The 14945-nt window shown below is 45.2% G+C and overlaps 1 long non-coding RNA gene across 1 annotated transcript in view; it reads left to right on the top strand.

Moving 5' to 3' along the window:
- Window positions 1-14643, top strand: part of LOC121018236 (uncharacterized) — an 18384-nt gene extending 3741 nt beyond the window's left edge. The window contains exons 2-3 of the long non-coding RNA XR_005785100.1: window positions 13801-13845; window positions 14560-14643. This is a non-coding gene — a long non-coding RNA (uncharacterized LOC121018236). The remainder of the gene's footprint in view (window positions 1-13800; window positions 13846-14559) is intronic.
- The last annotated feature ends 302 nt before the right edge of the window (window positions 14644-14945 follow it).

The raw sequence follows: 14945 nt of genomic DNA, 5'->3' as shown, positions 1-14945 counted from the left end.
CCCCCCGAAAGGAGCAGACAAAGGGGCGGCCTCCCCGGAGCCCGGCGCCGCCCGGAGCCGGGGCTCCGCACAAAGCTGGGGGCGGGTGGGGCCGAGCCCGCCCCACGCGCCCGCGCGCCCCGGACTGCTGATCCGCACGACTGGGAGCGACGTTTCCTGCGCCTAATCCCAACAAGCATGAAAACGGCTCGGGCCGGCCCGCCAGCAGGCCCTTTGTCCCGGCTCCTCGCGGGACAGCTGCAGCCGGGGTCCCTCCCCCTCTTTGTGTCTCCTCCCCGCGCCCCACTCCGCCCTCCCCACCTCAGCTGCCCGGATGGCCGTGAGCCTTCCAGGGCTTTCGCCTCGGGCACTTGGGCGTACAAAGGGGGGCAGCGCCCCTAATCTGGGGGAGGGGAGGATTAACCCCGGGGTCTGCAGGGAGGGGCGGGGCCGTGGGGGGCAGAGCAAAAAGGGGCTGCGGGGCGTGCCCCCCGCTTGGAGCGCAGGGGTGTGCAAGTGGGAACACAGGTGTGGGACCGGACCTGTGGGTGCGAGGGAGCAGGCTGGCTCTGCATGCTTCTTAGACTCCCCTAGCTAGCCCCTAGCAGTCAGTATTCAGACTGCTCTCAGGGCAGGAAACTCCCTTGATGCTCCCCTGGGCTGTCCTGGGACCTCTTCTCTTCACTCTCCTCCTGGGATCTCTTCCACTCTGTGACTTCAGTCCCCCCTCTCCCCCATCCTTGGGACTCCTTCCCCAACCTCTGTCTCCAGCTGGGCCTCTGCCTCCCACCCCACCTGCATATTCAGCTACTTACGGGATAGCTCCACCCAGATGCCCCATAGCACCTTAAACTTCCTTGTGTCCAAAACTGAGCCCATCTTCTTCCTACCCATAACCTGCTCACTCCACTCAGTCATCTGGGGCCCTCCTAGTCAGTCAAGCTGACTGTCACCAAGTGCTGTGCTTGGTTTCCTAGGCACTTTTCCAGGCCACTTCTAGTCAGGCTCCCTCCCTTCCATTCACCACACAGCTCTGGAGTGGGCTTTTATAAGACTCCTCCAACCTAAGACCTTTCGGAGACTCTCCAGTGACTTGACTTACTTAGTTTGGCTTGCAAGGCCTTCTCAGGTTCCTGCATGCCTGCTGGCCTGATCTTTCCCCAGGGTCTGGTGTTCCGCAAATCTAGTCCGCAAAGACCTTCCTCAAGAGCTTTGATGGAGATTTTTCCCTCTCAAGAAAGGGAATGAAATTGCTGGCTTAGCCTTGTTGCTCACAAGAACCATCCTTCAGTGCCCCAAAGTCCAGGGCACTACAGGGCAGTGGATGAGTCAGGGAAGCCAGGCTCTTCAAAGATGATGTATGCTGCTGGCCCAGCCTTACCCACACTGTGCCTGCCACATGGAGGACAACAGAGTTCCTTCCAAGCTGATGAGGTCCTGCTCTTCCTTGGGTTCTCTCTGGCCACTGTAGCTACAGAGGCCACTTCAGATGCTTGGATCCCCAGAGATGCTGGACATCCTCATCTCTGTCCCAGATCCCTCAGGATGGATCATATCCCTGGTAGACCTAGAACGCCACAGTCTGCAAGCATATCTGTGTCACTCTGCTCCTGTCACCATTGTCACCAGACACCTCCTCCCAGGCCCAGCCACGAGCCTCCAAGGTACTCTTCATGTCCTCATCTTAGTCACAGACAGTAAATTCCTGCATTGAACATTACTGTCTACCATGTGCCAGACTCTCTGCTAGGCCCCGGGGACCTGGATGAATCAGAGACAGTCCGAGCCTGCAGGGATTTCACAGTCTGTATCCAGGGAGACAGACTCAGACATGAGGAATGTAGAGTGCAGTGTGGTAAGTGCCAATAGACGTCTGTAGACAGTGCTATGGAAGCACTTTCCAGAACATGGTCAATAGACAGGAAGTAAAAGATTACCATGATCGCTTCCTAGGTGGCTCAGTCGGTTAAGCATTTGATTTTGGCTCAGGTCATGATCTCAGAGCATGTGTGTTCGGGCTCTGTGCTGACAGCTCGGAGCTTGGAATCTGCTTCAGATTCTCTATCTGCTCCTCCCCCACTCACATTCTGTCTCTGTCTCTCAAAAATAAATAAACATTAAAAAAATTAAAAAAAAAAAGATTACCATGATCAAAGGGGCTTGGGAAACCCTGGGTTTAACCATGTTAACTGGACTTCTTTACTGGAAGACTCCTCTGGGTCTTTACTGTACCAGTATGTGTTGTTAGTTCCTGAGAGGAGAACACCGTATGAAAAGGGATTCTCAAACTTGTTTGAGTATGCAACCCTTTTCTCATGGATCATATTATATAGATTGAGTGTTCCAGAGATCATATTTGGGAAGCACATTGCCATGGGAACCTAGAGAATGGAGAGACATTGTGTCTGAGGTGGAAAGAGGAATGAGGGAGGTAAGGGGGGGGGGGGGTCAAGAAAGAGTTCACAGAGGAGCTGGTGTCAATTTGGAGGATGAGTAAAAGTAGGTGAGGAAAAGAGCATCCTAGGAAAAGGGAAGGGGCCTTGCCCCGGGGAGGCAGGAGCCCAGGGCCTCTGAGGGTTCAGAAGCATGGCATTGTACGAGAGACAGAGGAGTCATTTGGAGGCAGCAACTGCAACATGGGAAGGGGCTTTATCTGTGCAACTGGTATGAATGTTCACTCTCATCAGCTTGGCCTGAGACATCATATCACTTCCTGGAATGCTAGGCAGTATAATAAGGTCAATAAAATATCCCACTGGTCTGTGGGCCAGACATACCTCTGTCTTCAGGTACACCCAGGACCTTCACAGTTTGGGTGCATATGGGGTTGTAAGGGATGCAGACTGGGAACCCCAGAAGCCAGTCCTCTTTAAAGAGGAGTTCTGGGGGCGCCTGGGTGGCGCAGTCGGTTGAGCCTCCGACTTCAGCCAGGTCACGATCTCGCGGTCCGTGAGTTCGAGCCCTGCGTCAGGCTCTGGGCTGATGGCTCAGAGCCTGGAGCCTGTTTCCGATTCTGTGTCTCCCTCTCTCTCTGCCCCTCCCCCGTTCATGCTCTGTCTCTCTCTGTCCCAAAAATAAATAAACGTTGAAAAAAAAAATTTAAAGAGGAGTTCTGTACCAGGGTCGCTGGGCTTCATCATAGGAGCCTAGCAGACTCCTTCAAAAGGCCCTCCTTTGTGTTACTTGAATTTGGTTCTGCAGGAACCCAACACAGGCTCCCTCCAGAACATGCAGGTGTCTACAGATGGATATGTGTGTGTCCAGACTCCTGGGAAGAAGCCCAGAGCTTCTTTTCTCTGGTTGTTCTGGCAGCGTTCAATGCCATGCTCTCCCCAATTTTATTCTTACTGTCCCCCTGCAGCCAGCTCTGACCGTTAACCCCATGGTTTCCACCTCACTTCTCTACTGCAGCCCAAATCATTTCCCTAACAGCTACAAGAGAAAGAAGCAGCTGGAGGAGGAGAAGGGAGAGGAGGGGAAGGGGGAGGAGGAGAGCATGCCCCTAGTGCCCTTACTTTGTGCCAGTGCAGGCACTCTTCTTGGCACTTTATATGTGTTAACTCATCTAATGCTCACAATAACCACAGGAGAAAGATACTATTACCATCCCCATTTTGTGAATGAAGAAATTGAGGCCCAGGGGTGTTGAGCAACTTGCCTAAATTCACACAGTTGGTAGGAGGCAGAGACAGAATTCAAACCCAGACAGTGTGGCTGTAGGATCAGTGCCCTCACCCCCTCAAACTCCACACTGCCCCACCTCCATCCCCCACCTACCTCTGTGAATATCTTCATTTCATCCCACACATATCCCCACCCTAGTCTCCACACCCAAATGCCATTATTATTCTGTCCTGAGCACATTATTCCTACCCCATTTACTCCATGCCCAGTTTCATTCCATTCATCACCAGCACCCCATCAACCTTCCCATCTCTATTCCCTTTCTCTTCCCTGTACTCCTTAGGAAACTGGCTTTACAGTCTGTTCTCAAGTTCATTAGCCCTGTGACCAAGAGATAAATTCACTTAATCTTTTGAAGACTTAGTTTCCACATCTGTTAGAAGGGGGGAAAAGAAAGCAAGTTTCATCTACTTTACAGAATTATTAAGTATTAAATAATGCTCTTGAGAGAGCTTTATAAATTGCAAAATATTTTACAGACCAATATGCTGTTTTTTTGTTAATTTGCCTTGATATTATTTTTTACCCTTTCTGGAAGCAAATGTTTTATTTCAGTAGTTGACCATTTGTTTTCTTTTTTAGTTTTACTTATTAAAAATTTTTAATGTATATATATATATATTTAATTTTTTAAATATTTTGTTCTTTAAAAAATTTTTTTACATTTTATTTATTTTTGATAGAGAGAGACAGAGCACAAGTGGGGGAGGGGCAGAGAGAGAGGGAGACACAGAGTCTGAAGCAGGCTCCAGGCTCTGAGCTGTCAGCACAGAACCTGATGCGGGGCTTGAACTCACACACCGTGAGATCATGACCTGAGCCAAAGTCGGAGAGTTAACTGATTAAGCCATCTAAGATCTCCCTGCCCCCTGCCCCGTTTTCTTTTTTTAAATGTTTATTTATTTTGAGAAAAAGAGAGAGCACAGGAGAGGCAGAGAGAGAGAGAGGGAGAGAGAGAATCCCAAGCAGGCTCCATGCTGTCAGCACAGAGTCCAAAGTGAGGCTTGATCCCACCACTGTGATATCATGACCTGAGCTGAAATCCAGATTTGGACTCTTAACTGACTGAGCCACTCAGGCACCCCAGTCGACCATTCATTTTCTAAACAGTGACATTTTTGTACTGTTTTGAAATTAATTTTAATGGAGGCTACTGAAATGGTAGTCTTTATTGTTTGTGATTAATATTTTTTTTAAAGAAAAGGCTGCTTTTATTCACAAGGTTGGGAATACTTTCTACGGGAGGTTCCACTTTTAGTATTCCTAAAAATAGAATGATTGTGAATGAAGGTGCTATAGAACTGGATGGAAAGGAGGTGAGATGGGAATGGGGAATGAAGACAGGGCAGTGGATGGGAATAGAGATAAAGAGCAGAGAAGGGTTATGGGTGAGAAAAGACTGGCCAACATGTTTCAGGCCATGTGCCATTTCTCTGTTATCCCATTTTGCAGGTGAATAAACAAAAGTTACTTTAGGTGGGTTCCTTTTCTGGCAGGACTGACATACCACTTCACATTCTCACATCCTCCCTCTAACCCAGACCAGGAAAAAACAAGGTTACAGACTCTTTACCTGAGAAACAGGCTCATCTGTACTCAGTAAGTGTTCTGTAAGTTAGGGAGTATCCTCACCAATCCACCTGGGGCTAAGTTCTGTGAAACTGAGCAAGAGGAAAGGGGGGGGAACTGCAATTGAAACAGAAGGGGGAGGGAGACGTGAAAGCTGATGTCTCCCTCATGGTACAGCTTTACAGTTAATGCTCTAGATATTTGAAACTTTTCTTCAACTCATTTATTTTATTTTTTTTTAATAATCTCTACACCCAACATGAGGCTCAAACTAAGAGTCCATCGAAGAGATCAAGATTCGATTGCTCTTCTGACTGAGCCAGTCAGGCACCCCTAGAGTTAATGCTCTAAATGACTGTTTCCTGCTTCTTATGGGAAAATGGCGGGAAGGGAAGGTGCTACTTATTCTGCTTCCTGTGCCCAGAGTGCCTGGAAACCTCATACAGCCTCCCAGGACTCACAGACCACCTTACCCCTGAATTCCTTCCTTCCCCAAACTCACAGCTAGGAACAGACTCTTTTATTGATTTCCTGTCCCCTCCCCCTCAATTTGCCTCAGGAGCAATCATCACCTTCATCTCCATAATGAACTTCATGTTTTTTTTTAATGCTAATTCATTCTTGAGAGAGAAAGAGAGGGGGACACAGAATCCAAAGCAGGCTCTAGGCTCTGAGCTGTCAGGACAGAGCCCAACGCGGGGCTTGAACCCACAAACTACGAGATTATGACATGACCCGAAGTTGGACACTTAACCAACTGAGCCACCCAGGTGATCCTCCATAATGAAACTTCTTTTATATGAGACACTCAGATACTCCCCTGATTCTTTTTAAAATTTTTAAATATTTCTTAAAATTTTATTTGAGAGAGAAAGAGAGCAAGTAGGGGAGGGGCAGAGGAAGAGAGAGAGAATCTTAAGCAGGCTTCATGCTCAACACAGGGGCCGATGCGGGGCTCCATCCCATGACACTGGGATCATGACCTGAGCTGAAATCAAGAGTTGGACACTCAACTAACTGAGCCACGCAGGCACCCAGCCCCTAATTATTAATAAGATCTAGTTTGTGTGTGTGGGCATGCATGCATGCATATGCATTTTGGGGATGGTGAATCAGTGTATTCACTCATCTAACAGATGAGAAGACTGAGGTGGGGAGAGGAGAAGGCAGATTTTCTATGGCTCATTTGGAAATGACAGATTACCTTATTGAGACTTCCTTATTGAGACTTCTAGTACCTTGCCTCTTCATGATATTTAAGATTTTTCAAACCTTTTCCAGTTCTGCTATTTGGCTATAGAGCAGGTGCAGTGTACCCCAGGTGCAGTGTACCCCATTTTTCAGTGGTGGAGCTATAGCCAAGGACAAGCAGTGTTAACTGACCTTGTGACCTAATGAGTTCCTCACTGGTGAGGTGGGAATGGTTATGGTCCCTTTGGCCTTATAAACTCTTCCCAGAGAAGCATAACTACCCTCAGGAGTTCCTTACATTCTCTAAAGGGCGATCAGAATTCTGTAGTTTAGGGATGCCTGGGTGGCTCAGTTGGTTGAGGCTCCGATTTTGGCTCAGGTTGTGATCTGGTGGCTTGTGAGTTTGAACCCCAAGGCAGTCTCTCTACCGACAGCTTAGAGCCTGGAGCCTGCTTCGGATTCTGTGTCTCTCTCTTTCTCTGCCCCTCCCCCGCTCATGTTCTCTCTCTCTCTCTCTCTCTCTCTCTCTCTCAAAACCATTAAAAAATTTGGGCGCCTGGGTGGCGCAGTCGGTTAAGTGTCCGACTTCAGCCAGGTCACGATCTCGCGGTCCGTGAGTTCGAGCCCCGCGTCGGGCTCTGGGCTGATGGCTCAGAGCCTGGAGCCTGTTTCCGATTCTGTGTCTCCCTCTCTCTCTGACCCTCTCCCGTTCATGCTCTGTCTCTCTCTGTCCCAAAAATAAATAAAACGTTGAAAAAAAAAAACTTTAAAAAAAACCATTAAAAAATTTTGTAGTTTATAGAACCCTTTCCCTCTATTTTCCCATTGTTTTCCCACGACTACACAGAGAAGTAGGCATTATGCTTTTTTATAGAAGAGGAAATACTCTGAGAGGTTAAGTGATTTGCGTAAGATCCTTGCATTGAAGCAAGGACCCTGCTCATTCAACTAATTACTTAAGCGCAGGTCTTGGTTGAATCCCACACAACAGCAGGGCAGGACTTACAGGAAAGGCTTGCGCATGCGTGCAGGGAGGGTTGCCAGCTCAGTGGGAGTGCCTTTGGCATTTGGATAATTCTTTGAGTGCACTGTTCTAGACAATGCAGTGTCACACTTTAGCATCCCTGTCCCCAGAAATGAAATATGAATACGACTGCCTATACAATGATCGAGACGACAAAGACATCTGTCTCATATTTTTAAAAGCCTCCTAAAAGTGTGGTATTCCCCTTCCACCCCACCCCATCCGACCCCCAACCCTACCCCAGCCACTTAAAACCGCTTAGACACAGGGCTCGTGTCTCAGTTTTGGACCTCTCCCGCGGGCTTCCTCAGCAAGAAAGTGTCAAGAGTTACTGAGGCTTGAGTCCCAACTAGCCTCAGAAGCCTAAGGAGGCTGTTCCTTTAAGGAGGCTGGTTCCCAGGACTAGGGTGGAGGTAGTGGAGATGGGGGGGTGGGGGTGGGATGAGGTGGTAGGAGGAGGGGAGGGAAAGGACCCCACCCCCAGTCCCTGCAGGCCTTACCTAATCGCCACACTCTGCATTATTACCCGCCTAACGCAGCGTGCTTTTAAATAAAATATGCAAAGATTTCCCTCTCAAATTATCTCCCCAGGCGAGCTAGCTCAACTCCAGCTTGTTAATGGAAAAAATGCAAATAGGGCCTCCCACCTCTCTCCTCCAGCCCTTAGGCTCTGGACAGCTAATGTAATTTCCTTCTTTTTGGGAATTTCTGTTTCCATTGAAACCATTTTTTAGGGGGGCAGGAGGGTTTTTCCCAGGTGCCATCCAAAGAGAGAGTCTAGAAGGGAGAGAACAGCTCAGGTAGAAGTTTGAGGAAGTCACTCTGCTAGGGAGCCAGGCTCTTTCGAAGCCTCATTTTTTTCATCTGAGGTCTCAATTAGTCCCTCCTAAGGCTGCTCTGAGGCTGAAGGGCCGCAAAAGGCTGGGGCCTAGGGTAGGTACAACTTTCCTGTTTGAACCTGCTTTGGTTGCTGGATACAGAGATGGAGAAAATAGATAGGGCTTCTGCCCTCATGAAGCTCACGGTCTAGCAGGAAAAAGCAAAAAGCAAAAACCAAACCAAAACAACAACAGAAAACAACCAAACAACCAAAAACAAACAAACCCAGATCATTTAAAAATTTAAAAGCAGTTATAATACACCTTAATCAAGCAACCAAAATCGTATCATCACAGTGAGGCAAATGGCCTCCACCTCCTGGTACGAAGCCTGGAGGACACACTGTCATCTAGGTAGCATTCCTGCCAAAAGATGCGAACCTGAGGGATGCAGAACCAGGAGCGAAACCATCAGACAAACCCCAACTCAGGCTAGGAAACATCGACATCATGAAAGAGAATTAACTTCTGGATTAAATGCAGTGCATGATTCTGGATCAGATACTAGATAGGAAAAAAATTCTGTGAAGGACAGCAATGGGGCATTTGGCAAAATGTGAATATGGATTGTATTATACATATTTTATCCTGTGTATCTTAAATTTCTTGAATATGATCAGTGTATTATGGTTACATAGAAGAATCTCCTTGTTTGGGTGAAATAAATGTGGAAATGTATAGGAATGGAAGATCATGGTTTTCACAAATTAGTCTCAGATGGCTCAGAGAACAAATGTGGCAAAATGCTAAAACTTGGTGAATTGGGCGAGAATTTTAGTGTTGCTCATTGAATTACTCTTGCAATTTTTAGGTAGGTTTGAAATTTTTCAAAATAAAAGGTTGAAAAAAGAAAATTATAATAGGTTTTTTAAAAAAATATGATGATGATACCATAACTTTGATTTTTAAAATCCTTATCTTTTATTTACTTAAAAAAATTAAAAAAAATTTTAATGTTTATTTTTGAGAGAGACAGAGACAGAATGCGAGTGGGTTAGGGGCAGAGACAGAGGGAAACACAATCCCAAGCAGGCTCCAGGCTCTGAGCTGTCAGCACAGAGCCCGATGTGGGGCTTGAACTCACAAGTTGTGAGATCATGACCTGATCCGAAGTCAGACGCTCAAATGACTGAGCCACCCAGACACCCCTAAATCGTTATCTTTTAGAAGACACTTGCTAAATCAAACATTTTCAGATGAAATGAAATAATCTATATTACTTGCTTAAAAATAATTACAGGAGGAGGGAAGTAGTTGGGAGCTCAGGGGAGACCAGACGATGTGAATTGATAACTGAAGTTGTGTGGTGAGCATATCCTCTTTTGTTTTTCTTACATTTGAAATTTCTATCATAAAAATGTATTGTTGGGGCACCTGGGTGGCTCAGTTGGTTAAGCATCTGACTTCGGCTTGGGTCATGATTTCGTGTTTCATGAGTTCAAGCCCCGCATCGGGCTCTGTGCTGACAGCTCAGAGCCTGGAGCCTGCTTCGGATTCTGGGTCTCCCCTTCTCTCTGCCCCTCCCCTGCTTGTGCTCTCTCTCTGTCTCTCAAACAATGAATAAATGTTAAAACCACACTCAGATACCACCTCACGCCAGTCAGAGTGGCTAAAGTGAACAAATCAGCAGACTATAGATGCTGACGAGGATGTGGAGAAACGGGAACCCTCTTGTACTGTTGGTGGGAATGCAAACTGGTGCAGCCGCTCTGGAAAACAGTGTGGAGGTTCCTCAAAAAATTAAAAATAGATCTACCCTATAACCCAGCAATAGCACTGCTAGGAATTTACCCAAGGGATACAGGAGGCACTTGTACCGCCATGTTTATAGCAGCGCTTTCAACAATAGTCAAATTACAGAAAGAGCCTAAATGTCCATCAACTGATGAATGGATAAAAAAATTGTGGTTTATATACGCAATGGAATACTATGTGGCAATGAGAAAGAATGAAATATGGCCTTTTGTAGCAACGTGGATGGAATTGGAGAGTGTTATGCTAAGTGAAATAAGTCATACAGAGAAAGACAGATACCATATGTTTTCACTCTTATGTGGATCCTGAGAAACTTAACAGAAGACCATGGGGGAGGGGAAGGAAAAAAAAAAAAAAAAAAAGAAAGGTTAGAGAGGGAGGGAGCCAAAACATAACAGAAACTCCAAACCAAAGAACAGAGGGTTGGTGGGGGGGGGGAGGGAGGGGAGTGTGGGGGATGGGTATTGAGGTGGGCACCTGTTGGGATGAGCACTGAATGTTGTATGGAAACCAATTTGACAATAAATTTCATATTTTAAAAAAATGAATAAATGTTAAAAAAAAAAACGTATTGTTGGGGTGCCTGGGTGGCTCAGTCAGTTAAGTATCCAACTCTTGGGACGCCTGGGTGGCGCAGTCGGTTAAGCGTCCGACTTCAGCCAGGTCACGATCTCGCGGTCCGGGAGTTCGAGCCCCGCGTCGGGCTCTGGGCTGATGGCTCAGAGCCTGGAGCCTGTTTCCGATTCTGTGTCTCCCTCTCTCTCTCTGCCCCTCCCCCGTTCATGCTCTGTCTCTCTCTGTCCTAAAAATAAATAAACGTTGGAAAAAAAATTAAAAAAAAAAAAAAAGTATCCAACTCTTGATTTTGGCTCAGGTCATGATCTCAAAGTTCAAGGGTTCAAGCCCCACATCGGGCTCTGCTTGGGATTCTGTTTCCGTCTCTCTCTGTCCCTCCCCTACTTGCTCTCTATTTCTCAAAATAAATAAAAATAAACATAAAAAAGTCTTAAAAATGTTTAATGTTTATTTTTGAGAGAAAGAGAGACAGGGGAGTGAGTAGGGGAGGGGCAGAGAGAGAGGGACGCACAGAATCTGAAGCAGGCTCCAGGTTCTGAGCTGTCAGCCCAGAGCCTGAGGCAGGGCTCGAACTTGTGAACTGCAAAGATCATGACCTGAGTCGAAGTTGGACGCTTAACTGACTGAGCCACCCAGGCGCCTCTGTATTGTTTTTAAGAAAAGCAATTACAAGAAATATGATGAGTGTCAGTAGAGAAGTACAGCTCTAGTAGGGGGACACAATCCAATCAATGGATTTGGAGCATGCTTTTTCGAAGGGGGAGTGGTTAAGCAGATTTTGAGGGCAGCCAACATAAGCAGGGGCAAGGTAGGAAAGAGCTGTCCAGGGCACTGGTACAAAAGGTAGAAGAGTGAGACCCAGTGTGGTGGGGTTTGTAGGATGTGAGGATAAGGCAAAGAGGAGGAGAAGCCAGGTGGAGAGAGGAGACAGATGAAGCTAGAGAGAACCAGGCCTGCCAAGTATGGGCTTGGGTATTTATCCTGAGGCCAGTAGAGAGCTTAAAGCAGGGAAGTGACAAGATGGGATATGCAGCCGAGAAAGACCACTCCAGTGCTTTGTGGGCTGATGAGAAAGGTGTGAGGCTGGAGACAGTTGGAAGTTGCTGTCCCGTAAATTGGATCTGAATCACTTCCCTCCACCAAGACTTCCTGATCTTCCCAATTAAGGGATGAAGCTTGGGTGCCAGGTTTCAAACATGAAACCAACCTATCCCCGAAGCCCAGATGACTGTCTCCCATTACCAGTTCCCTTTGCCTCCACCATCACAGGGAAGCAGTATGGCTGATGGTTACGAGTTCAGACTCTGGAACCAGGCTGCCTGGATTCAAATTCCACTTCTGTCCTTTACTAGCTGATAACCTTGGGAAAATTTCTTTACCTCAACTTCCTCGTGTGTGAAGTAGGGATAATAATAATATTACTTAGTCATGGGGAAGTTGTGAGGATTAAATGCACTGATGTGTGTCAATTACTTAGAAGAGTTCCTGTCCTGCAGTGAAGACTCAGTAAGTCCTCTGTACCCAGGACTGTCCCAGGAGGATGCCAATGCATGTAAAGGGAAGAGAAAACAGGTTCTTTGTCCTCAAAGATCTCAGCTTTACTGGACAGATGGAACACAGATTGAAAGGCAGTATCAAATCACTGTACTATTGCTTTATTTACAATATTTTATACAGCTGGAAATGACCGAGGCCCATCAGTATGGGAATGGCTAAAGAAATTGTTACATCCAGTAATGGGAAAATTCCCATTTTATCACATTAGGTGAAATGCCAGAGGCAAAACTGCAAATGTCATGTGACTTTAGGCATATTTTAGAAAGAGTAGAGAGGAAAAACAAAATCGAACCACACTGACATATTTACAGTGATCACCTCTAGATGGTGCTATTTGGGTGTGGTTGAATTTTTAAAAGAGACGTTTCCAAAATATCTAATAATATGCATGGATTACTTTTATAATGGGAACATTTCAACTTTATTTTGTCAAAAAATTCCTTTTGGTTACAAATGAATAATGGTGAACATCATTAGCTGTCAGGAAAATGCAAATCAAACCACAATGAGATGTCACTTCACACCCACCAAGCATGGCTATAACCAAAACAACAGATAATAGCAAGTGTTGGTGAGGAGTGGAGAAATGGGACCCTTTGTGACCTGCTGGAGGGGATGTAATATGATGCAGCTGCTTGGAAAACAATCTGGCAATTCCTCAAAAGGTTCAAATGGAGTTACTATAATTCCACAACCAACTAATTTCACTCTTAGTACATATATTCCCAAGAGAATTGAAAACATACAGTCTCTCTCTCTCTCTCTCTCTCTCTCTCTCTCACACACACACACACACACACACACACACACACACACAAAACATGTACATGAATGTTCACAGCAGCATTTCCCATAATAGCCCAAAGTGGAAACAACCTTTAAAAAAAATCTGACTGAATAAATTTAAAGATCTAATTGGCTTTATTTAATGATTCATGAATTGGGCAGCATCTCATCTCAGCAGATCGAAAGGAGCTCCAAGGAGCTGTACAAAATGGAAAATTTTATAGGCAGAAGGAGGTGGGGTAAGAAGAAATTCTAGCTGAAACTGAAGTTAGGTTAGGTATTAAGTCTTGGTTGCTAATGCAGGCTTAGCACCAGTGATGCCATTTTGAGCTTACTGTTTCTTTTTTAAGAAACCCAAGTATCCTTCAACAGATGAATGGATAAACAAAATGTGGTATAACTATACAATGGAATATTACCTAGCAATAAAAAGAACTAAAGCACTGATACATTTTTATTTATTATAGTTATATTACATTATATATTACATTATATCATATCATATCATATCATAAAATAATGCCATCAACTACAAAGTTGTAAACTAAGGTTGTGGGATTATCGATAGCTGGTGGTGACTCCATAATTATTGTGTAAGAGGGGTTTCAGGTAGCATTGTGGTGGAAGGCAGTGAATCTTGGAATTGCATTTCCATAGCACTTTATATACTAAGAAAATAATGTTGTCAATACCAAAGATGAGGAGGAGATTATGGTGAAAGAAGAGTAGCTAAAGATATCAGGAATGACTCTCTTTTCTCTAATACAATGACTCTTAGCATGTTGGTGTATTTCCTTTCAGATTGTTTCCCCAATCACATTTTCTACATCATCGCAACCATAATGTGTAAGTATGATAAATCCCAATTTTGTTTACTCAACTTTGCAGTCATCATTTTCCATGCTGTTACACTATTTGACCATTATTTTTTTTAATTAAAAAAAATGTTTGTTTATTTTTGAGAGAGGGAGAGAGAGTGTGCATGCGGGGGAAGGGCAGAGAGAGGGAGACAGAGGATCCTGAAGCAGGCTCGATGCTGACAGTGGAGAGCCTTATGTGGGGCATGAACTCACAGAACTGTGAGATCAAGACCTGAGCTGAAGTCGGAGGCTTAACCAACTGAGTCACCCAGGTGCCCCTTGACCATTATTTTTAATAATTTTATAATGTTACATAGAACAAACCACAACATACTTAACTCATACCCTATTGTTAGATAATTAAGATGCTTCCAATTTTTTTTTACTATAATGAATAATGCTATAATTAACATCTTTGTTCATATTTTCCCTCATAATTCAAACTAACAGTTAGGATTCCTAGAACAAAGGGTCTTTATTGCTCTTGAGAAATGAAGACATCTTTGCAAATTTAATAAATTCAAAATCACTAATTATTAGATATAATTGTATATGTAACTAACAAAATATACTCTATATTGGTATATATAATGCAGTTAACAATATGTTATTAGAACTGTTATTTTAATTTTCCTCCTTTTCTCTTCCTTCCTTCCTAATTTCTGAGGAGGTTGACTATCACTCTCTTTTTTTTTAACAGTATCCCAGTAAAGCTTTCATGCAGCACCTATTCTGTGGTAAGTGGCTCTTTCCCCTGAGTCTGTTGGAAGGTGATTGAAGTACAGTGCTATAACAAGGTTGTGAGGACTTGGTGAGGGCTTGAGGCAGGTCCATGGGGATGGGGAAGGAGGTGATGGGGATGAATTCAAGAGACTTTAGGGCAAGTCTAATATCCTTTATGAGGTATGTCAGTTGGATGTAGGGCAAAGGAGAGGGGAGATAACTGACTCAGACTTGACAAGCCTAAGAATTTGGTAATAACATGAGAAAGAACCCAGAAAAGGAGCAGGGGCAGTTCAGTCTGGGGCATATCAAGTTTGAGATACCCAAGGACGTCCAAGTGGGGGCTGGTGTAGCAGATACTGT

This window comes from Herpailurus yagouaroundi, unplaced genomic scaffold (assembly GCF_014898765.1).
Source record: "Herpailurus yagouaroundi ecotype Mexico unplaced genomic scaffold, PumYag 77, whole genome shotgun sequence".
Taxonomy (NCBI): domain Eukaryota; kingdom Metazoa; phylum Chordata; class Mammalia; order Carnivora; family Felidae; genus Herpailurus; species Herpailurus yagouaroundi.
The sequence above is the reverse complement of the archived record's forward strand: the minus strand, read 5'-3'. Positions and strand labels throughout refer to the sequence as shown.